Raw genomic sequence first — 19,356 nt, forward strand, 5'->3', positions numbered from 1 at the left:
TGTTCCCGCCCGGGATCGAACCGAGGACCTTCTGCGTGTGAAGCAGACGTGATAACCGCTACACTACGGAAACGACGGACCCGGGGAGTCCATCCTTGTTCACTCGAACTTGCCTCAGACTTTCTCTCGTTCGCGAATGCACACACGACAGTTCTTTTGTCAGCCTGGAACCCATCACAGCCGAGGGCTCAAGAAGTCTTCGGGGTGCTCGAGAGGGTGTCTGCCGTAGCACCCCTAACGAGATAGCGGCGTTTCGCGCAGTCCTTATTGCAAGTCATATCAGCAAAAGCAATCACTTTCTCAACAGCAGGCAGTGCGAGCCCAGCGGCAGCTCTACATGAAGGTACCAGTAGCCCAGGAAGGCCGCCGACCGCGGGAATTCGCGCCGGCCCCATCCCGCCAGCGTACACGAGACTTCCAGGGCACCCTGGACGACATCGATGGACTGGAATAATTGGCATTCGCCGTGTCACAGGGCTCGTTGGTGTAGGGGTATGATTCCTGCTTAGGGTGCAGGAGGTCCCGGGTTCAAATCCCGGACGAGCCCTAGCGTTTTGTGCAAACTGATCGCACGTCAGTGGCTGAGTCAGCGCAAAAAGCTCGCCGTCAATATCAAATGAATTTCTTATTCGATGTGAGCAATTGACACTCGGGTCCGACGCGTGAAGGCGATTACGAAGGTTTCGGGTACAGATGGTAGCAGATGCATGTTAGTACGTCTTGCTTAAAGTGATGAAAAAGTGTTTCCGCCCGGGATCGAACCGGGGACCTTCTGCGTGTTAGGCTGACGTGATAACCGCTACACCACGGAAACTGCTTGTGTGCACCTTACTTCACAGACAACTTGTAGTGATGTTGCCATCGTAACTAAAAAATTCAATAAATGTGGTACTTGCAAAACGAAGGGACATGCAGCAGATCCACACACGACGTGGCTCATTGGAGGACAATACGACATAGGCAGGAAAATTCTGTTCCCGCCCGGGATCGAACCGGGGACCTTCTGCGTGTGAAGCAGACGTGATAACCGCTACACTACGGAAACGACGGACCCGGGGAGTCCATCCTTGTTCACTCGAACTTGCCTCAGACTTTCTCTCGTTCGCGAATGCACACACGACAGTTCTTTTGTCAGCCTGGAACCCATCACAGCCGAGGGCTCAAGAAGTCTTCGGGGTGCTCGAGAGGGTGTCTGCCGTAGCACCCCTAACGAGATAGCGGCGTTTCGCGCAGTCCTTATTGCAAGTCATACAGCAAAAGCAATCACTTTCTCAACAGCAGGCAGTGCGAGCCCAGCGGCAGCTCTACATGAAGGTACCAGTAGCCCAGGAAGGCCGCCGACCGCGGGAATTCGCGCCGGCCCCATCCCGCCAGCGTACACGAGACTTCCAGGGCACCCTGGACGACATCGATGGACTGGAATAATTGGCATTCGCCGTGTCACAGGGCTCGTTGGTGTAGGGGTATGATTCCTGCTTATGGTGCAGGAGGTCCCGGGTTCAAATCCCGGACGAGCCCTAGCGTTTTGTGCAAACTGATCGCACGTCAGTGGCTGAGTCAGCGCAAAAAGCTCGCCGTCAATATCAAATGAATTTCTTATTCGATGTGAGCAATTGACACTCGGGTCCGACGCGTGAAGGCGATTACGAAGGTTTCGGGTACAGATGGTAGCAGATGCATGTTAGTACGTCTTGCTTAAAGTGATGAAAAAGTGTTTCCGCCCGGGATCGAACCGGGGACCTTCTGCGTGTTAGGCTGACGTGATAACCGCTACACCACGGAAACTGCTTGTGTGCACCTTACTTCACAGACAACTTGTAGTGATGTTGCCATCGTAACTAAAAAATTCAATAAATGTGGTACTTGCAAAACGAAGGGACATGCAGCAGATCCACACACGACGTGGCTCATTGGAGGACAATACGACATAGGCAGGAAAATTCTGTTCCCGCCCGGGATCGAACCGGGGACCTTCTGCGTGTGAAGCAGACGTGATAACCGCTACACTACGGAAACGACGGACCCGGGGAGTCCATCCTTGTTCACTCGAACTTGCCTCAGACTTTCTCTCGTTCGCGAATGCACACACGACAGTTCTTTTGTCAGCCTGGAACCCATCACAGCCGAGGGCTCAAGAAGTCTTCGGGGTGCTCGAGAGGGTGTCTGCCGTAGCACCCCTAACGAGATAGCGGCGTTTCGCGCAGTCCTTATTGCAAGTCATATCAGCAAAAGCAATCACTTTCTCAACAGCAGGCAGTGCGAGCCCAGCGGCAGCTCTACATGAAGGTACCAGTAGCCCAGGAAGGCCGCCGACCGCGGGAATTCGCGCCGGCCCCATCCCGCCAGCGTACACGAGACTTCCAGGGCACCCTGGACGACATCGATGGACTGGAATAATTGGCATTCGCCGTGTCACAGGGCTCGTTGGTGTAGGGGTATGATTCCTGCTTAGGGTGCAGGAGGTCCCGGGTTCAAATCCCGGACGAGCCCTAGCGTTTTGTGCAAACTGATCGCACGTCAGTGGCTGAGTCAGCGCAAAAAGCTCGCCGTCAATATCAAATGAATTTCTTATTCGATGTGAGCAATTGACACTCGGGTCCGACGCGTGAAGGCGATTACGAAGGTTTCGGGTACAGATGGTAGCAGATGCATGTTAGTACGTCTTGCTTAAAGTGATGAAAAAGTGTTTCCGCCCGGGATCGAACCGGGGACCTTCTGCGTGTTAGGCTGACGTGATAACCGCTACACCACGGAAACTGCTTGTGTGCACCTTACTTCACAGACAACTTGTAGTGATGTTGCCATCGTAACTAAAAAATTCAATAAATGTGGTACTTGCAAAACGAAGGGACATGCAGCAGATCCACACACGACGTGGCTCATTGGAGGACAATACGACATAGGCAGGAAAATTCTGTTCCCGCCCGGGATCGAACCGGGGACCTTCTGCGTGTGAAGCAGACGTGATAACCGCTACACTACGGAAACGACGGACACGGGGAGTCCATCCTTGTTCACTCGAACTTGCCTCAGACTTTCTCTCGTTCGCGAATGCACACACGACAGTTCTTTTGTCAGCCTGGAACCCATCACAGCCGAGGGCTCAAGAAGTCTTCGGGGTGCTCGAGAGGGTGTCTGCCGTAGCACCCCTAACGAGATAGCGGCGTTTCGCGCAGTCCTTATTGCAAGTCATACAGCAAAAGCAATCACTTTCTCAACAGCAGGCAGTGCGAGCCCAGCGGCAGCTCTACATGAAGGTACCAGTAGCCCAGGAAGGCCGCCGACCGCGGGAATTCGCGCCGGCCCCATCCCGCCAGCGTACACGAGACTTCCAGGGCACCCTGGACGACATCGATGGACTGGAATAATTGGCATTCGCCGTGTCACAGGGCTCGTTGGTGTAGGGGTATGATTCCTGCTTAGGGTGCAGGAGGTCCCGGGTTCAAATCCCGGACGAGCCCTAGCGTTTTGTGCAAACTGATCGCACGTCAGTGGCTGAGTCAGCGCAAAAAGCTCGCCGTCAATATCAAATGAATTTCTTATTCGATGTGAGCAATTGACACTCGGGTCCGACGCGTGAAGGCGATTACGAAGGTTTCGGGTACAGATGGTAGCAGATGCATGTTAGTACGTCTTGCTTAAAGTGATGAAAAAGTGTTTCCGCCCGGGATCGAACCGGGGACCTTCTGCGTGTTAGGCTGACGTGATAACCGCTACACCACGGAAACTGCTTGTGTGCACCTTACTTCACAGACAACTTGTAGTGATGTTGCCATCGTAACTAAAAAATTCAATAAATGTGGTACTTGCAAAACGAAGGGACATGCAGCAGATCCACACACGACGTGGCTCATTGGAGGACAATACGACATAGGCAGGAAAATTCTGTTCCCGCCCGGGATCGAACCGGGGACTTTCTGCGTGTGAAGCAGACGTGATAACCGCTACACTACGGAAACGACGGACCCGGGGAGTCCATCCTTGTTCACTCGAACTTGCCTCAGACTTTCTCTCGTTCGCGAATGCACACACGACAGTTCTTTTGTCAGCCTGGAACCCATCACAGCCGAGGGCTCAAGAAGTCTTCGGGGTGCTCGAGAGGGTGTCTGCCGTAGCACCCCTAACGAGATAGCGGCGTTTCGCGCAGTCCTTATTGCAAGTCATATCAGCAAAAGCAATCACTTTCTCAACAGCAGGCAGTGCGAGCCCAGCGGCAGCTCTACATGAAGGTACCAGTAGCCCAGGAAGGCCGCCGACCGCGGGAATTCGCGCCGGCCCCATCCCGCCAGCGTACACGAGACTTCCAGGGCACCCTGGACGACATCGATGGACTGGAATAATTGGCATTCGCCGTGTCACAGGGCTCGTTGGTGTAGGGGTATGATTCCTGCTTAGGGTGCAGGAGGTCCCGGGTTCAAATCCCGGACGAGCCCTAGCGTTTTGTGCAAACTGATCGCACGTCAGTGGCTGAGTCAGCGCAAAAAGCTCGCCGTCAATATCAAATGAATTTCTTATTCGATGTGAGCAATTGACACTCGGGTCCGACGCGTGAAGGCGATTACGAAGGTTTCGGGTACAGATGGTAGCAGATGCATGTTAGTACGTCTTGCTTAAAGTGATGAAAAAGTGTTTCCGCCCGGGATCGAACCGGGGACCTTCTGCGTGTTAGGCAGACGTGATAACCGCTACACCACGGAAACTGCTTGTGTGCACCTTACTTCACAGACAACTTGTAGTGATGTTGCCATCGTAACTAAAAAATTCAATAAATGTGGTACTTGCAAAACGAAGGGACATGCAGCAGATCCACACACGACGTGGCTCATTGGAGGACAATACGACATAGGCAGGAAAATTCTGTTCCCGCCCGGGATCGAACCGAGGACCTTCTGCGTGTGAAGCAGACGTGATAACCGCTACACTACGGAAACGACGGACCCGGGGAGTCCATCCTTGTTCACTCGAACTTGCCTCAGACTTTCTCTCGTTCGCGAATGCACACACGACAGTTCTTTTGTCAGCCTGGAACCCATCACAGCCGAGGGCTCAAGAAGTCTTCGGGGTGCTCGAGAGGGTGTCTGCCGTAGCACCCCTAACGAGATAGCGGCGTTTCGCGCAGTCCTTATTGCAAGTCATATCAGCAAAAGCAATCACTTTCTCAACAGCAGGCAGTGCGAGCCCAGCGGCAGCTCTACATGAAGGTACCAGTAGCCCAGGAAGGCCGCCGACCGCGGGAATTCGCGCCGGCCCCATCCCGCCAGCGTACACGAGACTTCCAGGGCACCCTGGACGACATCGATGGACTGGAATAATTGGCATTCGCCGTGTCACAGGGCTCGTTGGTGTAGGGGTATGATTCCTGCTTAGGGTGCAGGAGGTCCCGGGTTCAAATCCCGGACGAGCCCTAGCGTTTTGTGCAAACTGATCGCACGTCAGTGGCTGAGTCAGCGCAAAAAGCTCGCCGTCAATATCAAATGAATTTCTTATTCGATGTGAGCAATTGACACTCGGGTCCGACGCGTGAAGGCGATTACGAAGGTTTCGGGTACAGATGGTAGCAGATGCATGTTAGTACGTCTTGCTTAAAGTGATGAAAAAGTGTTTCCGCCCGGGATCGAACCGGGGACCTTCTGCGTGTTAGGCAGACGTGAGAACCGCTACACCACGGAAACTGCTTGTGTGCACCTTACTTCACAGACAACTCGTTGTGATGTTGCCATCGTAACTAAAAAATTCAATAAATGTGGTACTTGCAAAACGAAGGGACATGCAGCAGATCCACACACGACGTGGCTCATTGGAGGACAATACGACATAGGCAGGAATATTCTGTTCCCGCCCGGGATCGAACCGAGGACCTTCTGCGTGTGAAGCAGACGTGATAACCGCTACACTACGGAAACGACGGACCCGGGGAGTCCATCCTTGTTCACTCGAACTTGCCTCAGACTTTCTCTCGTTCGCGAATGCACACACGACAGTTCTTTTGTCAGCCTGGAACCCATCACAGCCGAGGGCTCAAGAAGTCTTCGGGGTGCTCGAGAGGGTGTCTGCCGTAGCACCCCTAACGAGATAGCGGCGTTTCGCGCAGTCCTTATTGCAAGTCATATCAGCAAAAGCAATCACTTTCTCAACAGCAGGCAGTGCGAGCCCAGCGGCAGCTCTACATGAAGGTACCAGTAGCCCAGGAAGGCCGCCGACCGCGGGAATTCGCGCCGGCCCCATCCCGCCAGCGTACACGAGACTTCCAGGGCACCCTGGACGACATCGATGGACTGGAATAATTGGCATTCGCCGTGTCACAGGGCTCGTTGGTGTAGGGGTATGATTCCTGCTTAGGGTGCAGGAGGTCCCGGGTTCAAATCCCGGACGAGCCCTAGCGTTTTGTGCAAACTGATCGCACGTCAGTGGCTGAGTCAGCGCAAAAAGCTCGCCGTCAATATCAAATGAATTTCTTATTCGATGTGAGCAATTGACACTCGGGTCCGACGCGTGAAGGCGATTACGAAGGTTTCGGGTACAGATGGTAGCAGATGCATGTTAGTACGTCTTGCTTAAAGTGATGAAAAAGTGTTTCCGCCCGGGATCGAACCGGGGACCTTCTGCGTGTTAGGCAGACGTGATAACCGCTACACCACGGAAACTGCTTGTGTGCACCTTACTTCACAGACAACTCGTTGTGATGTTGCCATCGTAACTAAAAAATTCAATAAATGTGGTACTTGCAAAACGAAGGGACATGCAGCAGATCCACACACGACGTGGCTCATTGGAGGACAATACGACATAGGCAGGAAAATTCTGTTCCCGCCCGGGATCGAACCGAGGACCTTCTGCGTGTGAAGCAGACGTGATAACCGCTACACTACGGAAACGACGGACCCGGGGAGTCCATCCTTGTTCACTCGAACTTGCCTCAGACTTTCTCTCGTTCGCGAATGCACACACGACAGTTCTTTTGTCAGCCTGGAACCCATCACAGCCGAGGGCTCAAGAAGTCTTCGGGGTGCTCGAGAGGGTGTCTGCCGTAGCACCCCTAACGAGATAGCGGCGTTTCGCGCAGTCGTTATTGCAAGTCATATCAGCAAAAGCAATCACTTTCTCAACAGCAGGCAGTGCGAGCCCAGCGGCAGCTCTACATGAAGGTACCAGTAGCCCAGGAAGGCCGCCGACCGCGGGAATTCGCGCCGGCCCCATCCCGCCAGCGTACACGAGACTTCCAGGGCACCCTGGACGACATCGATGGACTGGAATAATTGGCATTCGCCGTGTCACAGGGCTCGTTGGTGTAGGGGTATGATTCCTGCTTAGGGTGCAGGAGGTCCCGGGTTCAAATCCCGGACGAGCCCTAGCGTTTTGTGCAAACTGATCGCACGTCAGTGGCTGAGTCAGCGCAAAAAGCTCGCCGTCAATATCAAATGAATTTCTTATTCGATGTGAGCAATTGACACTCGGGTCCGACGCGTGAAGGCGATTACGAAGGTTTCGGGTACAGATGGTAGCAGATGCATGTTAGTACGTCTTGCTTAAAGTGATGAAAAAGTGTTTCCGCCCGGGATCGAACCGGGGACCTTCTGCGTGTTAGGCAGACGTGATAACCGCTACACCACGGAAACTGCTTGTGTGCACCTTACTTCACAGACAACTTGTTGTGATGTTGCCATCGTAACTAAAAAATTCAATAAATGTGGTACTTGCAAAACGAAGGGACATGCAGCAGATCCACACACGACGTGGCTCATTGGAGGACAATACGACATAGGCAGGAAAATTCTGTTCCCGCCCGGGATCGAACCGAGGACCTTCTGCGTGTGAAGCAGACGTGATAACCGCTACACTACGGAAACGACGGACCCGGGGAGTCCATCCTTGTTCACTCGAACTTGCCTCAGACTTTCTCTCGTTCGCGAATGCACACACGACAGTTCTTTTGTCAGCCTGGAACCCATCACAGCCGAGGGCTCAAGAAGTCTTCGGGGTGCTCGAGAGGGTGTCTGCCGTAGCACCCCTAACGAGATAGCGGCGTTTCGCGCAGTCCTTATTGCAAGTCATATCAGCAAAAGCAATCACTTTCTCAACAGCAGGCAGTGCGAGCCCAGCGGCAGCTCTACATGAAGGTACCAGTAGCCCAGGAAGGCCGCCGACCGCGGGAATTCGCGCCGGCCCCATCCCGCCAGCGTACACGAGACTTCCAGGGCACCCTGGACGACATCGATGGACTGGAATAATTGGCATTCGCCGTGTCACAGGGCTCGTTGGTGTAGGGGTATGATTCCTGCTTAGGGTGCAGGAGGTCCCGGGTTCAAATCCCGGACGAGCCCTAGCGTTTTGTGCAAACTGATCGCACGTCAGTGGCTGAGTCAGCGCAAAAAGCTCGCCGTCAATATCAAATGAATTTCTTATTCGATGTGAGCAATTGACACTCGGGTCCGACGCGTGAAGGCGATTACGAAGGTTTCGGGTACAGATGGTAGCAGATGCATGTTAGTACGTCTTGCTTAAAGTGATGAAAAAGTGTTTCCGCCCGGGATCGAACTGGGGACCTTCTGCGTGTTAGGCAGACGTGATAACCGCTACACCACGGAAACTGCTTGTGTGCACCTTACTTCACAGACAACTTGTTGTGATGTTGCCATCGTAACTAAAAAATTCAATAAATGTGGTACTTGCAAAACGAAGGGACATGCAGCAGATCCACACACGACGTGGCTCATTGGAGGACAATACGACATAGGCAGGAAAATTCTGTTCCCGCCCGGGATCGAACCGAGGACCTTCTGCGTGTGAAGCAGACGTGATAACCGCTACACTACGGAAACGACGGACCCGGGGAGTCCATCCTTGTTCACTCGAACTTGCCTCAGACTTTCTCTCGTTCGCGAATGCACACACGACAGTTCTTTTGTCAGCCTGGAACCCATCACAGCCGAGGGCTCAAGAAGTCTTCGGGGTGCTCGAGAGGGTGTCTGCCGTAGCACCCCTAACGAGATAGCGGCGTTTCGCGCAGTCCTTATTGCAAGTCATATCAGCAAAAGCAATCACTTTCTCAACAGCAGGCAGTGCGAGCCCAGCGGCAGCTCTACATGAAGGTACCAGTAGCCCAGGAAGGCCGCCGACCGCGGGAATTCGCGCCGGCCCCATCCCGCCAGCGTACACGAGACTTCCAGGGCACCCTGGACGACATCGATGGACTGGAATAATTGGCATTCGCCGTGTCACAGGGCTCGTTGGTGTAGGGGTATGATTCCTGCTTAGGGTGCAGGAGGTCCCGGGTTCAAATCCCGGACGAGCCCTAGCGTTTTGTGCAAACTGATCGCACGTCAGTGGCTGAGTCAGCGCAAAAAGCTCGCCGTCAATATCAAATGAATTTCTTATTCGATGTGAGCAATTGACACTCGGGTCCGACGCGTGAAGGCGATTACGAAGGTTTCGGGTACAGATGGTAGCAGATGCATGTTAGTACGTCTTGCTTAAAGTGATGAAAAAGTGTTTCCGCCCGGGATCGAACCGGGGACCTTCTGCGTGTTAGGCAGACGTGATAACCGCTACACCACGGAAACTGCTTGTGTGCACCTTACTTCACAGACAACTTGTTGTGATGTTGCCATCGTAACTAAAAAATTCAATAAATGTGGTACTTGCAAAACGAAGGGACATGCAGCAGATCCACACACGACGTGGCTCATTGGAGGACAATACGACATAGGCAGGAAAATTCTGTTCCCGCCCGGGATCGAACCGAGGACCTTCTGCGTGTGAAGCAGACGTGATAACCGCTACACTACGGAAACGACGGAACCGGGGAGTCCATCCTTGTTCACTCGAACTTGCCTCAGACTTTCTCTCGTTCGCGAATGCACACACGACAGTTCTTTTGTCAGCCTGGAACCCATCACAGCCGAGGGCTCAAGAAGTCTTCGGGGTGCTCGAGAGGGTGTCTGCCGTAGCACCCCTAACGAGATAGCGGCGTTTCGCGCAGTCCTTATTGCAAGTCATATCAGCAAAAGCAATCACTTTCTCAACAGCAGGCAGTGCGAGCCCAGCGGCAGCTCTACATGAAGGTACCAGTAGCCCAGGAAGGCCGCCGACCGCGGGAATTCGCGCCGGCCCCATCCCGCCAGCGTACACGAGACTTCCAGGGCACCCTGGACGACATCGATGGACTGGAATAATTGGCATTCGCCGTGTCACAGGGCTCGTTGGTGTAGGGGTATGATTCCTGCTTAGGGTGCAGGAGGTCCCGGGTTCAAATCCCGGACGAGCCCTAGCGTTTTGTGCAAACTGATCGCACGTCAGTGGCTGAGTCAGCGCAAAAAGCTCGCCGTCAATATCAAATGAATTTCTTATTCGATGTGAGCAATTGACACTCGGGTCCGACGCGTGAAGGCGATTACGAAGGTTTCGGGTACAGATGGTAGCAGATGCATGTTAGTACGTCTTGCTTAAAGTGATGAAAAAGTGTTTCCGCCCGGGATCGAACCGGGGACCTTCTGCGTGTTAGGCAGACGTGATAACCGCTACACCACGGAAACTGCTTGTGTGCACCTTACTTCACAGACAACTTGTTGTGATGTTGCCATCGTAACTAAAAAATTCAATAAATGTGGTACTTGCAAAACGAAGGGACATGCAGCAGATCCACACACGACGTGGCTCATTGGAGGACAATACGACATAGGCAGGAAAATTCTGTTCCCGCCCGGGATCGAACCGAGGACCTTCTGCGTGTGAAGCAGACGTGATAACCGCTACACTACGGAAACGACGGACCCGGGGAGTCCATCCTTGTTCACTCGAACTTGCCTCAGACTTTCTCTCGTTCGCGAATGCACACACGACAGTTCTTTTGTCAGCCTGGAACCCATCACAGCCGAGGGCTCAAGAAGTCTTCGGGGTGCTCGAGAGGGTGTCTGCCGTAGCACCCCTAACGAGATAGCGGCGTTTCGCGCAGTCGTTATTGCAAGTCATATCAGCAAAAGCAATCACTTTCTCAACAGCAGGCAGTGCGAGCCCAGCGGCAGCTCTACATGAAGGTACCAGTAGCCCAGGAAGGCCGCCGACCGCGGGAATTCGCGCCGGCCCCATCCCGCCAGCGTACACGAGACTTCCAGGGCACCCAGGACATCGATGGACTGGAATAATTGGCATTCGCCGTGTCACAGGGCTCGTTGGTGTAGGGGTATGATACCTGCTTAGGGTGCAGGAGGTCCCGGGTTCAAATCCCGGACGAGCCCTAGCGTTTTGTGCAAACTGATCGCACGTCAGTGGCTGAGTCAGCGCAAAAAGCTCGCCGTCAATATCAAATGAATTTCTTATTCGATGTGAGCAATTGACACTCGGGTCCGACGCGTGAAGGCGATTACGAAGGTTTCGGGTACAGATGGTAGCAGATGCATGTTAGTACGTCTTGCTTAAAGTGATGAAAAAGTGTTTCCGCCCGGGATCGAACCGGGGACCTTCTGCGTGTTAGGCTGACGTGATAACCGCTACACCACGGAAACTGCTTGTGTGCACCTTACTTCACAGACAACTTGTAGTGATGTTGCCATCGTAACTAAAAAATTCAATAAATGTGGTACTTGCAAAACGAAGGGACATGCAGCAGATCCACACACGACGTGGCTCATTGGAGGACAATACGACATAGGCAGGAAAATTCTGTTCCCGCCCGGGATCGAACCGGGGACCTTCTGCGTGTGAAGCAGACGTGATAACCGCTACACTACGGAAACGACGGACCCGGGGAGACCATTCTTGTTCACTCGAACTTGCCTCAGACTTTCTCTCGTTCGCGAATGCACACACGACAGTTCTTTTGTCAGCCTGGAACCCATCACAGCCGAGGGCTCAAGAAGTCTTCGGGGTGCTCGAGAGGGTGTCTGCCGTAGCACCCCTAACGAGATAGCGGCGTTTCGCGCAGTCCTTATTGCAAGTCATATCAGCAAAAGCAATCACTTTCTCAACAGCAGGCAGTGCGAGCCCAGCGGCAGCTCTACATGAAGGTACCAGTAGCCCAGGAAGGCCGCCGACCGCGGGAATTCGCGCCGGCCCCATCCCGCCAGCGTACACGAGACTTCCAGGGCACCCTGGACGACATCGAGGGACTGGAATAATTGACATTCGCCGTGTCACAGGGCTCGTTGGTGTAGGGGTATGATACCTGCTTAGGGTGCAGGAGGTCCCGGGTTCAAATCCCGGACGAGCCCTAGCGTTTTGTGCAAACTGATCGCACGTCAGTGGCTGAGTCAGCGCAAAAAGCTCGCCGTCAATATCAAATGAATTTCTTATTCGATGTGAGCAATTGACACTCGGGTCCGACGCGTGAAGGCGATTACGAAGGTTTCGGGTACAGATGGTAGCAGATGCATGTTAGTACGTCTTGCTTAAAGTGATGAAAAAGTGTTTCCGCCCGGGATCGAACCGGGGACCTTCTGCGTGTTAGGCTGACGTGATAACCGCTACACCACGGAAACTGCTTGTGTGCACCTTACTTCACAGACAACTTGTAGTGATGTTGCCATCGTAACTAAAAAATTCAATAAATGTGGTACTTGCAAAACGAAGGGACATGCAGCAGATCCACACACGACGTGGCTCATTGGAGGACAATACGACATAGGCAGGAAAATTCTGTTCCCGCCCGGGATCGAACCGGGGACTTTCTGCGTGTGAAGCAGACGTGATAACCGCTACACTACGGAAACGACGGACCCGGGGAGTCCATCCTTGTTCACTCGAACTTGCCTCAGACTTTCTCTCGTTCGCGAATGCACACACGACAGTTCTTTTGTCAGCCTGGAACCCATCACAGCCGAGGGCTCAAGAAGTCTTCGGGGTGCTCGAGAGGGTGTCTGCCGTAGCACCCCTAACGAGATAGCGGCGTTTCGCGCAGTCCTTATTGCAAGTCATATCAGCAAAAGCAATCACTTTCTCAACAGCAGGCAGTGCGAGCCCAGCGGCAGCTCTACATGAAGGTACCAGTAGCCCAGGAAGGCCGCCGACCGCGGGAATTCGCGCCGGCCCCATCCCGCCAGCGTACACGAGACTTCCAGGGCACCCTGGACGACATCGATGGACTGGAATGATTGGCATTAACCGTGTCACAGGGCTCGTTGGTGTAGGGGTATGATTCCTGCTTAGGGTGCAGGAGGTCCCGGGTTCAAATCCCGGACGAGCCCTAGCGTTTTGTGCAAACTGATCGCACGTCAGTGGCTGAGTCAGCGCAAAAAGCTCGCCGTCAATATCAAATGAATTTCTTATTCGATGTGAGCAATTGACACTCGGGTCCGACGCGTGAAGGCGATTACGAAGGTTTCGGGTACAGATGGTAGCAGATGCATGTTAGTACGTCTTGCTTAAAGTGATGAAAAAGTGTTTCCGCCCGGGATCGAACCGGGGACCTTCTGCGTGTTAGGCAGACGTGATAACCGCTACACCACGGAAACTGCTTGTGTGCACCTTACTTCACAGACAACTTGTAGTGATGTTGCCTTCGTAACTAAAAAATTCAATAAATGTGGTACTTGCAAAACGAAGGGACATGCAGCAGATCCACACACGACGTGGCTCATTGGAGGACAATACGACATAGGCAGGAAAATTCTGTTCCCGCCCGGGATCGAACCGAGGACCTTCTGCGTGTGAAGCAGACGTGATAACCGCTACACTACGGAAACGACGGACCCGGGGAGTCCATCCTTGTTCACTCGAACTTGCCTCAGACTTTCTCTCGTTCGCGAATGCACACACGACAGTTCTTTTGTCAGCCTGGAACCCATCACAGCCGAGGGCTCAAGAAGTCTTCGGGGTGCTCGAGAGGGTGTCTGCCGTAGCACCCCTAACGAGATAGCGGCGTTTCGCGCAGTCCTTATTGCAAGTCATATCAGCAAAAGCAATCACTTTCTCAACAGCAGGCAGTGCGAGCCCAGCGGCAGCTCTACATGAAGGTACCAGTAGCCCAGGAAGGCCGCCGACCGCGGGAATTCGCGCCGGCCCCATCCCGCCAGCGTACACGAGACTTCCAGGGCACCCTGGACGACATCGATGGACTGGAATAATTGGCATTCGCCGTGTCACAGGGCTCGTTGGTGTAGGGGTATGATTCCTGCTTAGGGTGCAGGAGGTCCCGGGTTCAAATCCCGGACGAGCCCTAGCGTTTTGTGCAAACTGATCGCACGTCAGTGGCTGAGTCAGCGCAAAAAGCTCGCCGTCAATATCAAATGAATTTCTTATTCGATGTGAGCAATTGACACTCGGGTCCGACGCGTGAAGGCGATTACGAAGGTTTCGGGTACAGATGGTAGCAGATGCATGTTAGTACGTCTTGCTTAAAGTGATGAAAAAGTGTTTCCGCCCGGGATCGAACCGGGGACCTTCTGCGTGTTAGGCAGACGTGATAACCGCTACACCACGGAAACTGCTTGTGTGCACCTTACTTCACAGACAACTTGTTGTGATGTTGCCATCGTAACTAAAAAATTCAATAAATGTGGTACTTGCAAAACGAAGGGACATGCAGCAGATCCACACACGACGTGGCTCATTGGAGGACAATACGACATAGGCAGGAAAATTCTGTTCCCGCCCGGGATCGAACCGAGGACCTTCTGCGTGTGAAGCAGACGTGATAACCGCTACACTACGGAAACGACGGACCCGGGGAGTCCATCCTTGTTCACTCGAACTTGCCTCAGACTTTCTCTCGTTCGCGAATGCACACACGACAGTTCTTTTGTCAGCCTGGAACCCATCACAGCCGAGGGCTCAAGAAGTCTTCGGGGTGCTCGAGAGGGTGTCTGCCGTAGCACCCCTAACGAGATAGCGGCGTTTCGCGCAGTCCTTATTGCAAGTCATATCAGCAAAAGCAATCACTTTCTCAACAGCAGGCAGTGCGAGCCCAGCGGCAGCTCTACATGAAGGTACCAGTAGCCCAGGAAGGCCGCCGACCGCGGGAATTCGCGCCGGCCCCATCCCGCCAGCGTACACGAGACTTCCAGGGCACCCTGGACGACATCGATGGACTGGAATAATTGGCATTCGCCGTGTCACAGGGCTCGTTGGTGTAGGGGTATGATTCCTGCTTAGGGTGCAGGAGGTCCCGGGTTCAAATCCCGGACGAGCCCTAGCGTTTTGTGCAAACTGATCGCACGTCAGTGGCTGAGTCAGCGCAAAAAGCTCGCCGTCAATATCAAATGAATTTCTTATTCGATGTGAGCAATTGACACTCGGGTCCGACGCGTGAAGGCGATTACGAAGGTTTCGGGTACAGATGGTAGCAGATGCATGTTAGTACGTCTTGCTTAAAGTGATGAAAAAGTGTTTCCGCCCGGGATCGAACCGGGGACCTTCTGCGTGTTAGGCAGACGTGATAACCGCTACACCACTGAAACTGCTTGTGTGCACCTTACTTCACAGACAACTTGTAGTGATGTTGCCATCGTAACTAAAAAATTCAATAAATGTGGTACTTGCAAAACGAAGGGACATGCAGCAGATCCACACACGACGTGGCTCATTGGAGGACAATACGACATAGGCAGGAAAATTCTGTTCCCGCCCGGGATCGAACCGAGGACCTTCTGCGTGTGAAGCAGACGTGATAACCGCTACACTACGGAAACGACGGACCCGGGGAGTCCATCCTTGTTCACTCGAACTTGCCTCAGACTTTCTCTCGTTCGCGAATGCACACACGACAGTTCTTTTGTCAGCCTGGAACCCATCACAGCCGAGGGCTCAAGAAGTCTTCGGGGTGCTCGAGAGGGTGTCTGCCGTAGCACCCCTAACGAGATAGCGGCGTTTCGCGCAGTCCTTATTGCAAGTCATATCAGCAAAAGCAATCACTTTCTCAACAGCAGGCAGTGCGAGCCCAGCGGCAGCTCTACATGAAGGTACCAGTAGCCCAGGAAGGCCGCCGACCGCGGGAATTCGCGCCGGCCCCATCCCGCCAGCGTACACGAGACTTCCAGGGCACCCTGGACGACATCGATGGACTGGAATAATTGGCATTCGCCGTGTCACAGGGCTCGTTGGTGTAGGGGTATGATTCCTGCTTAGGGTGCAGGAGGTCCCGGGCTCAAATCCCGGACGAGCCCTAGCGTTTTGTGCAAACTGATCGCACGTCAGTGGCTGAGTCAGCGCAAAAAGCTCGCCGTCAATATCAAATGAATTTCTTATTCGATGTGAGCAATTGACACTCGGGTCCGACACGTGAAGGCGATTACGAAGGTTTCGGGTACAGATGGTAGCAGATGCATGTTAGTACGTCTTGCTTAAAGTGATGAAAAAGTGTTTCCGCCCGGGATCGAACCGGGGACCTTCTGCGTGTTAGGCAGACGTGATAACCGCTACACCACGGAAACTGCTTGTGTGCACCTTACTTCACAGACAACTTGTTGTGATGTTGCCATCGTAACTAAAAAATTCAATAAATGTGGTACTTGCAAAACGAAGGGACATGCAGCAGATCCACACACGACGTGGCTCATTGGAGGACAATACGACATAGGCAGGAAAATTCTGTTCCCGCCCGGGATCGAACCGAGGACCTTCTGCGTGTGAAGCAGACGTGATAACCGCTACACTACGGAAACGACGGACCCGGGGAGTCCATCCTTGTTCACTCGAACTTGCCTCAGACTTTCTCTCGTTCGCGAATGCACACACGACAGTTCTTTTGTCAGCCTGGAACCCATCACAGCCGAGGGCTCAAGAAGTCTTCGGGGTGCTCGAGAGGGTGTCTGCCGTAGCACCCCTAACGAGATAGCGGCGTTTCGCGCAGTCCTTATTGCAAGTCATATCAGCAAAAGCAATCACTTTCTCAACAGCAGGCAGTGCGAGCCCAGCGGCAGCTCTACATGAAGGTACCAGTAGCCCAGGAAGGCCGCCGACCGCGGGAATTCGCGCCGGCCCCATCCCGCCAGCGTACACGAGACTTCCAGGGCACCCTGGACGACATCGATGGACTGGAATAATTGGCATTCGCCGTGTCACAGGGCTCGTTGGTGTAGGGGTATGATTCCTGCTTAGGGTGCAGGAGGTCCCGGGTTCAAATCCCGGACGAGCCCTAGCGTTTTGTGCAAACTGATCGCACGTCAGTGGCTGAGTCAGCGCAAAAAGCTCGCCGTCAATATCAAATGAATTTCTTATTCGATGTGAGCAATTGACACTCGGGTCCGACGCGTGAAGGCGATTACGAAGGTTTCGGGTACAGATGGTAGCAGATGCATGTTAGTACGTCTTGCTTAAAGTGATGAAAAAGTGTTTCCGCCCGGGATCGAACCGGGGACCTTCTGCGTGTTAGGCAGACGTGATAACCGCTACACCACGGAAACTGCTTGTGTGCACCTTACTTCACAGACAACTTGTTGTGATGTTGCCATCGTAACTAAAAAATTCAATAAATGTGGTACTTGCAAAACGAAGGGACATGCAGCAGATCCACACACGACGTGGCTCATTGGAGGACAATACGACATAGGCAGGAAAATTCTGTTCCCGCCCGGGATCGAACCGAGGACCTTCTGCGTGTGAAGCAGACGTGATAACCGCTACACTACGGAAACGACGGACCCGGGGAGTCCATCCTTGTTCACTCGAACTTGCCTCAGACTTTCTCTCGTTCGCGAATGCACACACGACAGTTCTTTTGTCAGCCTGGAACCCATCACAGCCGAGGGCTCAAGAAGTCTTCGGGGTGCTCGAGAGGGTGTCTGCCGTAGCACCCCTAACGAGATAGCGGCGTTTCGCGCAGTCGTTATTGCAAGTCATATCAGCAGAAGCAATCACTTTCTCAACAGCAGGCAGTGCGAGCCCAGCGGCAGCTCTACATGAAGGTACCAGTAGCCCAGGAAGGCCGCCGACCGCGGGAATTCGCGCCGGCCCCATCCCGCCAGCGTACACGAGACTTCCAGGGCACCCTGGACGACATCGATGGACTGGAATAATTGGCATTCGCCGTGTCACAGGGCTCGTTGGTGTAGGGGTATGATTCCTGCTTAGGGTGCAGGAGGTCCCGGGTTCAAATCCCGGACGAGCCCTAGCGTTTTGTGCAAACTGATCGCACGTCAGTGGCTGAGTCAGCGCAAAAAGCTCGCCGTCAATATCAAATGAATTTCTTATTCGATGTGAGCAATTGACACTCGGGTCCGACGCGTGAAGGCGATTACGAAGGTTTCGGGTACAGATGGTAGCAGATGCATGTTAGTACGTCTTGCTTAAAGTGATGAAAAAGTGTTTCCGCCCGGGATCGAACCGGGGACCTTCTGCGTGTTAGGCAGACGTGATAACCGCTACACCACGGAAACTGCTTGTGTGCACCTTACTTCACAGACAACTTGTTGTGATGTTGCCATCGTAACTAAAAAATTCAATAAATGTGGTACTTGCAAAACGAAGGGACATGCAGCAGATCCACACACGACGTGGCTCATTGGAGGACAATACGACATAGGCAGGAAAATTCTGTTCCCGCCCGGGATCGAACCGAGGACCTTCTGCGTGTGAAGCAGACGTGATAACCGCTACACTACGGAAACGACGGACCCGGGGAGTCCATCCTTGTTCACTCGAACTTGCCTCAGACTTTCTCTCGTTCGCGAATGCACACACGACAGTTCTTTTGTCAGCCTGGAACCCATCACAGCCGAGGGCTCAAGAAGTCTTCGGGGTGCTCGAGAGGGTGTCTGCCGTAGCACCCCTAACGAGATAGCGGCGTTTCGCGCAGTCCTTATTGCAAGTCATATCAGCAAAAGCAATCACTTTCTCAACAGCAGGCAGTGCGAGCCCAGCGGCAGCTCTACATGAAGGTACCAGTAGCCCAGGAAGGCCGCCGACCGCGGGAATTCGCGCCGGCCCCATCCCGCCAGCGTACACGAGACTTCCAGGGCACCCTGGACGACATCGATGGACTGGAATAATTGGCATTCGCCGTGTCATAGGGCTCGTTGGTGTAGGGGTATGATTCCTGCTTAGGGTGCAGGAGGTCCCGGGTTCAAATCCCGGACGAGCCCTAGCGTTTTGTGCAAACTGATCGCACGTCAGTGGCTGAGTCAGCGCAAAAAGCTCGCCGTCAATATCAAATGAATTTCTTATTCGATGTGAGCAATTGACACTCGGGTCCGACGCGTGAAGGCGATTACGAAGGTTTCGGGTACAGATGGTAGCAGATGCATGTTAGTACGTCTTGCTTAAAGTGATGAAAAAGTGTTTCCGCCCGGGATCGAACCGGGGACCTTCTGCGTGTTAGGCAGACGTGATAACCGCTACACCACGGAAACTGCTTGTGTGCACCTTACTTCACAGACAACTTGTTGTGATGTTGCCATCGTAACTAAAAAATTCAATAAATGTGGTACT

At 53.4% G+C, this 19,356-nt stretch overlaps 59 non-coding genes across 59 annotated transcripts; 19 read left to right on the plus strand and 40 right to left on the minus strand.

Moving 5' to 3' along the window:
* On the minus strand, positions 1-73 carry Trnav-cac. The gene has a single exon. It is a non-coding gene; the product is annotated as a tRNA-Val (tRNA).
* A 402-nt stretch (positions 74-475) lies between these two features.
* Trnap-agg lies at positions 476-547 on the plus strand. Its single transcript has one exon. It is a non-coding gene; the product is annotated as a tRNA-Pro (tRNA).
* A 194-nt stretch (positions 548-741) lies between these two features.
* Trnav-aac lies at positions 742-814 on the minus strand. Its single transcript has one exon. It is a non-coding gene; the product is annotated as a tRNA-Val (tRNA).
* A 158-nt stretch (positions 815-972) lies between these two features.
* On the minus strand, positions 973-1,045 carry Trnav-cac. The gene has a single exon. It is a non-coding gene; the product is annotated as a tRNA-Val (tRNA).
* A 401-nt stretch (positions 1,046-1,446) lies between these two features.
* On the plus strand, positions 1,447-1,518 carry Trnah-aug. Its single transcript has one exon. It is a non-coding gene; the product is annotated as a tRNA-His (tRNA).
* A 194-nt stretch (positions 1,519-1,712) lies between these two features.
* On the minus strand, positions 1,713-1,785 carry Trnav-aac. The gene has a single exon. It is a non-coding gene; the product is annotated as a tRNA-Val (tRNA).
* A 158-nt stretch (positions 1,786-1,943) lies between these two features.
* Trnav-cac lies at positions 1,944-2,016 on the minus strand. The gene has a single exon. It is a non-coding gene; the product is annotated as a tRNA-Val (tRNA).
* A 402-nt stretch (positions 2,017-2,418) lies between these two features.
* On the plus strand, positions 2,419-2,490 carry Trnap-agg. Its single transcript has one exon. It is a non-coding gene; the product is annotated as a tRNA-Pro (tRNA).
* A 194-nt stretch (positions 2,491-2,684) lies between these two features.
* On the minus strand, positions 2,685-2,757 carry Trnav-aac. The gene has a single exon. It is a non-coding gene; the product is annotated as a tRNA-Val (tRNA).
* A 158-nt stretch (positions 2,758-2,915) lies between these two features.
* On the minus strand, positions 2,916-2,988 carry Trnav-cac. Its single transcript has one exon. It is a non-coding gene; the product is annotated as a tRNA-Val (tRNA).
* Positions 2,989-3,389: 401 nt separating this feature from the next.
* Trnap-agg lies at positions 3,390-3,461 on the plus strand. The gene has a single exon. It is a non-coding gene; the product is annotated as a tRNA-Pro (tRNA).
* A 194-nt stretch (positions 3,462-3,655) lies between these two features.
* Trnav-aac lies at positions 3,656-3,728 on the minus strand. The gene has a single exon. It is a non-coding gene; the product is annotated as a tRNA-Val (tRNA).
* Positions 3,729-3,886: 158 nt separating this feature from the next.
* Positions 3,887-3,959, minus strand: Trnav-cac. The gene has a single exon. It is a non-coding gene; the product is annotated as a tRNA-Val (tRNA).
* A 402-nt stretch (positions 3,960-4,361) lies between these two features.
* On the plus strand, positions 4,362-4,433 carry Trnap-agg. The gene has a single exon. It is a non-coding gene; the product is annotated as a tRNA-Pro (tRNA).
* Positions 4,434-4,627: 194 nt separating this feature from the next.
* Positions 4,628-4,700, minus strand: Trnav-aac. Its single transcript has one exon. It is a non-coding gene; the product is annotated as a tRNA-Val (tRNA).
* A 158-nt stretch (positions 4,701-4,858) lies between these two features.
* Positions 4,859-4,931, minus strand: Trnav-cac. Its single transcript has one exon. It is a non-coding gene; the product is annotated as a tRNA-Val (tRNA).
* Positions 4,932-5,333: 402 nt separating this feature from the next.
* Trnap-agg lies at positions 5,334-5,405 on the plus strand. Its single transcript has one exon. It is a non-coding gene; the product is annotated as a tRNA-Pro (tRNA).
* Positions 5,406-5,599: 194 nt separating this feature from the next.
* Positions 5,600-5,672, minus strand: Trnav-aac. Its single transcript has one exon. It is a non-coding gene; the product is annotated as a tRNA-Val (tRNA).
* Positions 5,673-5,830: 158 nt separating this feature from the next.
* Trnav-cac lies at positions 5,831-5,903 on the minus strand. The gene has a single exon. It is a non-coding gene; the product is annotated as a tRNA-Val (tRNA).
* Positions 5,904-6,305: 402 nt separating this feature from the next.
* Positions 6,306-6,377, plus strand: Trnap-agg. The gene has a single exon. It is a non-coding gene; the product is annotated as a tRNA-Pro (tRNA).
* A 194-nt stretch (positions 6,378-6,571) lies between these two features.
* Trnav-aac lies at positions 6,572-6,644 on the minus strand. The gene has a single exon. It is a non-coding gene; the product is annotated as a tRNA-Val (tRNA).
* Positions 6,645-6,802: 158 nt separating this feature from the next.
* On the minus strand, positions 6,803-6,875 carry Trnav-cac. The gene has a single exon. It is a non-coding gene; the product is annotated as a tRNA-Val (tRNA).
* A 402-nt stretch (positions 6,876-7,277) lies between these two features.
* Positions 7,278-7,349, plus strand: Trnap-agg. Its single transcript has one exon. It is a non-coding gene; the product is annotated as a tRNA-Pro (tRNA).
* Positions 7,350-7,543: 194 nt separating this feature from the next.
* Trnav-aac lies at positions 7,544-7,616 on the minus strand. Its single transcript has one exon. It is a non-coding gene; the product is annotated as a tRNA-Val (tRNA).
* Positions 7,617-7,774: 158 nt separating this feature from the next.
* On the minus strand, positions 7,775-7,847 carry Trnav-cac. Its single transcript has one exon. It is a non-coding gene; the product is annotated as a tRNA-Val (tRNA).
* A 402-nt stretch (positions 7,848-8,249) lies between these two features.
* Positions 8,250-8,321, plus strand: Trnap-agg. The gene has a single exon. It is a non-coding gene; the product is annotated as a tRNA-Pro (tRNA).
* A 194-nt stretch (positions 8,322-8,515) lies between these two features.
* On the minus strand, positions 8,516-8,588 carry Trnav-aac. Its single transcript has one exon. It is a non-coding gene; the product is annotated as a tRNA-Val (tRNA).
* A 158-nt stretch (positions 8,589-8,746) lies between these two features.
* Trnav-cac lies at positions 8,747-8,819 on the minus strand. The gene has a single exon. It is a non-coding gene; the product is annotated as a tRNA-Val (tRNA).
* Positions 8,820-9,221: 402 nt separating this feature from the next.
* Positions 9,222-9,293, plus strand: Trnap-agg. The gene has a single exon. It is a non-coding gene; the product is annotated as a tRNA-Pro (tRNA).
* A 194-nt stretch (positions 9,294-9,487) lies between these two features.
* On the minus strand, positions 9,488-9,560 carry Trnav-aac. Its single transcript has one exon. It is a non-coding gene; the product is annotated as a tRNA-Val (tRNA).
* A 158-nt stretch (positions 9,561-9,718) lies between these two features.
* On the minus strand, positions 9,719-9,791 carry Trnav-cac. Its single transcript has one exon. It is a non-coding gene; the product is annotated as a tRNA-Val (tRNA).
* Positions 9,792-10,193: 402 nt separating this feature from the next.
* Positions 10,194-10,265, plus strand: Trnap-agg. Its single transcript has one exon. It is a non-coding gene; the product is annotated as a tRNA-Pro (tRNA).
* A 194-nt stretch (positions 10,266-10,459) lies between these two features.
* On the minus strand, positions 10,460-10,532 carry Trnav-aac. Its single transcript has one exon. It is a non-coding gene; the product is annotated as a tRNA-Val (tRNA).
* Positions 10,533-10,690: 158 nt separating this feature from the next.
* Positions 10,691-10,763, minus strand: Trnav-cac. Its single transcript has one exon. It is a non-coding gene; the product is annotated as a tRNA-Val (tRNA).
* A 399-nt stretch (positions 10,764-11,162) lies between these two features.
* Positions 11,163-11,234, plus strand: Trnap-agg. Its single transcript has one exon. It is a non-coding gene; the product is annotated as a tRNA-Pro (tRNA).
* A 194-nt stretch (positions 11,235-11,428) lies between these two features.
* Trnav-aac lies at positions 11,429-11,501 on the minus strand. Its single transcript has one exon. It is a non-coding gene; the product is annotated as a tRNA-Val (tRNA).
* Positions 11,502-11,659: 158 nt separating this feature from the next.
* On the minus strand, positions 11,660-11,732 carry Trnav-cac. Its single transcript has one exon. It is a non-coding gene; the product is annotated as a tRNA-Val (tRNA).
* Positions 11,733-12,134: 402 nt separating this feature from the next.
* On the plus strand, positions 12,135-12,206 carry Trnap-agg. Its single transcript has one exon. It is a non-coding gene; the product is annotated as a tRNA-Pro (tRNA).
* Positions 12,207-12,400: 194 nt separating this feature from the next.
* Positions 12,401-12,473, minus strand: Trnav-aac. The gene has a single exon. It is a non-coding gene; the product is annotated as a tRNA-Val (tRNA).
* Positions 12,474-12,631: 158 nt separating this feature from the next.
* On the minus strand, positions 12,632-12,704 carry Trnav-cac. Its single transcript has one exon. It is a non-coding gene; the product is annotated as a tRNA-Val (tRNA).
* Positions 12,705-13,106: 402 nt separating this feature from the next.
* Trnap-agg lies at positions 13,107-13,178 on the plus strand. Its single transcript has one exon. It is a non-coding gene; the product is annotated as a tRNA-Pro (tRNA).
* A 194-nt stretch (positions 13,179-13,372) lies between these two features.
* On the minus strand, positions 13,373-13,445 carry Trnav-aac. Its single transcript has one exon. It is a non-coding gene; the product is annotated as a tRNA-Val (tRNA).
* A 158-nt stretch (positions 13,446-13,603) lies between these two features.
* Positions 13,604-13,676, minus strand: Trnav-cac. Its single transcript has one exon. It is a non-coding gene; the product is annotated as a tRNA-Val (tRNA).
* Positions 13,677-14,078: 402 nt separating this feature from the next.
* On the plus strand, positions 14,079-14,150 carry Trnap-agg. The gene has a single exon. It is a non-coding gene; the product is annotated as a tRNA-Pro (tRNA).
* A 194-nt stretch (positions 14,151-14,344) lies between these two features.
* Positions 14,345-14,417, minus strand: Trnav-aac. Its single transcript has one exon. It is a non-coding gene; the product is annotated as a tRNA-Val (tRNA).
* Positions 14,418-14,575: 158 nt separating this feature from the next.
* Trnav-cac lies at positions 14,576-14,648 on the minus strand. Its single transcript has one exon. It is a non-coding gene; the product is annotated as a tRNA-Val (tRNA).
* A 402-nt stretch (positions 14,649-15,050) lies between these two features.
* On the plus strand, positions 15,051-15,122 carry Trnap-agg. Its single transcript has one exon. It is a non-coding gene; the product is annotated as a tRNA-Pro (tRNA).
* Positions 15,123-15,316: 194 nt separating this feature from the next.
* Positions 15,317-15,389, minus strand: Trnav-aac. Its single transcript has one exon. It is a non-coding gene; the product is annotated as a tRNA-Val (tRNA).
* A 158-nt stretch (positions 15,390-15,547) lies between these two features.
* Positions 15,548-15,620, minus strand: Trnav-cac. The gene has a single exon. It is a non-coding gene; the product is annotated as a tRNA-Val (tRNA).
* Positions 15,621-16,288: 668 nt separating this feature from the next.
* Positions 16,289-16,361, minus strand: Trnav-aac. The gene has a single exon. It is a non-coding gene; the product is annotated as a tRNA-Val (tRNA).
* A 158-nt stretch (positions 16,362-16,519) lies between these two features.
* Trnav-cac lies at positions 16,520-16,592 on the minus strand. The gene has a single exon. It is a non-coding gene; the product is annotated as a tRNA-Val (tRNA).
* A 402-nt stretch (positions 16,593-16,994) lies between these two features.
* On the plus strand, positions 16,995-17,066 carry Trnap-agg. Its single transcript has one exon. It is a non-coding gene; the product is annotated as a tRNA-Pro (tRNA).
* Positions 17,067-17,260: 194 nt separating this feature from the next.
* Trnav-aac lies at positions 17,261-17,333 on the minus strand. Its single transcript has one exon. It is a non-coding gene; the product is annotated as a tRNA-Val (tRNA).
* A 158-nt stretch (positions 17,334-17,491) lies between these two features.
* Trnav-cac lies at positions 17,492-17,564 on the minus strand. The gene has a single exon. It is a non-coding gene; the product is annotated as a tRNA-Val (tRNA).
* Positions 17,565-17,966: 402 nt separating this feature from the next.
* Positions 17,967-18,038, plus strand: Trnap-agg. Its single transcript has one exon. It is a non-coding gene; the product is annotated as a tRNA-Pro (tRNA).
* A 194-nt stretch (positions 18,039-18,232) lies between these two features.
* Positions 18,233-18,305, minus strand: Trnav-aac. The gene has a single exon. It is a non-coding gene; the product is annotated as a tRNA-Val (tRNA).
* Positions 18,306-18,463: 158 nt separating this feature from the next.
* Positions 18,464-18,536, minus strand: Trnav-cac. The gene has a single exon. It is a non-coding gene; the product is annotated as a tRNA-Val (tRNA).
* Positions 18,537-18,938: 402 nt separating this feature from the next.
* On the plus strand, positions 18,939-19,010 carry Trnap-agg. Its single transcript has one exon. It is a non-coding gene; the product is annotated as a tRNA-Pro (tRNA).
* Positions 19,011-19,204: 194 nt separating this feature from the next.
* Trnav-aac lies at positions 19,205-19,277 on the minus strand. The gene has a single exon. It is a non-coding gene; the product is annotated as a tRNA-Val (tRNA).
* Between the last annotated feature and the right edge of the window lie 79 nt (positions 19,278-19,356).

Source organism: Schistocerca piceifrons, chromosome 2 (assembly GCF_021461385.2).
Source record: "Schistocerca piceifrons isolate TAMUIC-IGC-003096 chromosome 2, iqSchPice1.1, whole genome shotgun sequence".
In the NCBI taxonomy this organism is placed as follows: domain Eukaryota; kingdom Metazoa; phylum Arthropoda; class Insecta; order Orthoptera; family Acrididae; genus Schistocerca; species Schistocerca piceifrons.